The sequence below is a fragment of the Cupressus sempervirens genome, chromosome 10 (genome assembly GCF_028749045.1).
Source record: "Cupressus sempervirens isolate cs-2001-9-10 chromosome 10, ASM2874904v1, whole genome shotgun sequence".
NCBI classification, from domain to species: domain Eukaryota; kingdom Viridiplantae; phylum Streptophyta; class Pinopsida; order Cupressales; family Cupressaceae; genus Cupressus; species Cupressus sempervirens.
Window position 1 is genome coordinate 305,500,713 of NC_143127.1, and position 3,300 is coordinate 305,504,012.

A 3,300-nucleotide genomic window follows, 5' to 3' on the forward strand; every position below is an offset into this window, starting at 1 on the left:
GTTCCTAGAGTATGGTATGAAAGATTGCATAACTATCTTAGTCAGATTGGTTTTCAGAGAACTAATGATAACAATAGCTTGTATATCAAGGAAGGCCTAGATAACAAGATTGTTTTGGCAGAAATATTTTTGGATGATAATTCATTTATAGGGAATGATGATCTATGCAATTTTTTTTTAGAGCAAATCAACAAGAAATTTGGGATGTCTATGTTTGGTGAGATCAAATTCTTTGTTGGTCTTCAAATTCAGCAAAAGAAGAATGATATCTACATCACTCAATCTAAATACATCAAGGAGATACTCAAAAAAATTTGTATGGAAGGTTGTAAACTAGTTGGGACTCCCATGTGTACTAGACTAAAACTTAACAAGGATGATGAATCAAAAGAGGTAGATCAGACCTTATATAGATCAATGATTGGAAAGCTGTAGTATGTAGTCCATACAAGGAAATCAAAACCAAGAGAAAATCATATGATGGCAATCAAAAGGATCATGAGATACTTGAAAGGAATTGAAGATTATGGATTGTGGTACAAACTTGGAGGTAATCTAGACTTGAAAGTGTTTACTAATGCTGATTGGGTAGGAAACATTGATGATAGAAAGAGTACAAGTGGAGGAGCATTCTTTCTTGGAAAAAGGTTGGTGTCTTAGACAAGTAAAAAGAAAAATTGTACATCCCAATCTATAGTAGAAGTAGAGTACATTGTAGCAGCAATGAACTGTTCTAATATTGTTTAGTTTAAATAGTTATTGGAAGGCATGAAGGTGGAAATCAAAGAACTATTTGTTATGTTTTGTGAAAATACAAGTGCAATTAACATATCAAAGAATCCAGTGATGCATTCCAAGACCAAGCACATTGCAATAAAGTATCACTTTGTCAGAGAATTGGTGCAGGATAAGGAGATCAGATTGGAATATGTCCATACAAAGAAATAAATTGCTGACATATTCACCAGACCATTGGCTAAGGATGTATTCTTGTATGTAAGAGGTAAGTTGGGGGGTCATTCCCCTATCTGAGGCTCACTTAAATGAATTTTTAGTGATGCATCAAAAGGAACCAAGTTGAAGATTTTTTAGTTGATGCAGCATAATCAAGGGAACATTGCATATGAATTATTATTCAAGGTACATTGTGATTCATTTGGATTATGTTGTCTTTGGCATGTGTTGTCAAAGAGGGAGAGTATACTATCATATCTTTTTGAAATTTAGAACTATTTTTGGAGAGTTTACTATTATGTAATTCCTTCATAGAGGGAGATTACTATATTAGAGAAGTTTGTGGCATAAAATCTAAGAGGGAGAAATGTTCTATCAGGAAAAGACTTGTTCTCAAATTTTATTGTGCTATGACATGTTGTGTTGCCATCAATGCCAAAGAGAGAGATTGTTGGATATAATTGTTCAATTGTGTGTTGTCTTTGATGTTACACAAATGTCATATCAGTCAGCATACAATGTCTACCTAGCTCAATTGGTCAGCAAAGTGAATTATAGAGTCTACTGAGCATTCCTGAAAGTTACATTATGGAAATAGTTTCTACCGAGCTCACTAGGGTGTTGAAGGATTTTGTAGCAAAAGTCAGTGGTAACTGAGCTCACAAGGTTATCAAAAGGATTTTGTAGAGTTTGTAGTGTTTACTGAGCCTCAGTTGGTTAACACTGAAAATCATTTCTGGAGTAGTGTTTACCAAGCTGGGTTGGCCAATGAAGGATTTCATTGTTTTGGAAAATTAAGTTTAATTATTTCATGTAGTGTTTGTAGCCAACTAATGTAATGACTATTGGTAAATGCAACTTGTAAATGAGTTGACTGGATAATTTGTAAGGTATAAATAAAAGGTTAAGTTGTGAATCCAAAATTGTAATGAACAAGCATGCAAGCGAGTTGATTGTGTGAAGAGGAAAGTGTGAGCGAATTTTGAAGAAGGATTAGATATCCTTGAGGAGCAGAAAAGTTGTATTTGATCAGAGAGGATCTAGTGAAGAAGAATACAGATCTGTATCAGCAAAGTTCAGTTGCATCTCATTCAGGTCACTTTATTGTTACTTTCTCACCATTGTAATAGTAATTCCTAAATCTCTTAACAAAGTTGGTTTAACAACCATTTTGTAAATCTTCTAACAAGGTGATAGTTCTATTGAATTGTTCTAAAGTCCTCTAGCAAGGCCACTCCTAGTATGGTAATCAAATCCTCTAACAAGGTCACACCTAGCAGTTTATTTTGTAACCTTTAATAGGGTTGGCTCCTAACAAGGCTCACTTCAGAAGAGTGAAAATTACTAGCTAGTTACTTGGTTATTTTTCCCATATCGAGTTTCGACATTAAATTTGGTGTCTCTTTTGTTCATGTTATTTCTTTTATGCATGCATGTTAAATATTTGTGAATGCTTAAAGATCAATAATAAGTTAATACACAATAATCTACTGAGTTACAACATTTTTCTGGGTGGCTACCAAGTGACAGTAGTAACTAATTTTATAAGACATCTGAGAGATTTGTGGATTTTTTTTTGTGGTTAGATAGAGGTGGTGAATTCATCTCCCATGAATTCAATAAATTTTTCATTGAAAGAGGAATCAAAAGATAGGTATCAGCCCCTAGAACTCGTGAGCAAAATGGAATAATTGAAAGGAGAAACAGATCTATCATGCACTGTGCAAGAACTCTAACGATTGAAAAGAACATTGCTATCAAATACTAGAAGGAAGTTATCAGCACTGCAAATCATACCTTGAACTGAGTACACTTGAAGAAAGACTCATTCAAAATGCCCTATGAGTTATGGTATGGCTATATACCCAATGTAAGTTACATAAAAGTATTTGGAAGTAAATGTTATATTTTGAAAGAATCTAGAAAAGGAAAATTTGATGTGAAGGGTGATGAAGGCATATTTTTGGGATATTCTTCCAAGAGTAAGGCATATAGATGCTTGAATTTGTCTACTCACAAAGTCATATAATGTGCACATGTGAAAGTTTATAAGTTTGTAGAAAAGACTGAAGAAGAAAGAAAAAAGGAACCAAAAGATTATAGGAGATTTGTTTTTATTGAACCTGATACAATGCCAGATACATCTGTCAATCAGGAATCCTCCACTCCCAAGTGTTTAGTCATCGAGTTGTAAGAAGTTCAAACCAAACTGTAGGAACCTGAGTCACATTCAGATGCTATCAAGCCAATGCCTATCTAGCCAAAATAGCCATAACCTAAATTTGAAGTGCAAGAGGATGACAATCCAATTCATTTAAAAGGAAAACAACCTATATTAGCCAAGTA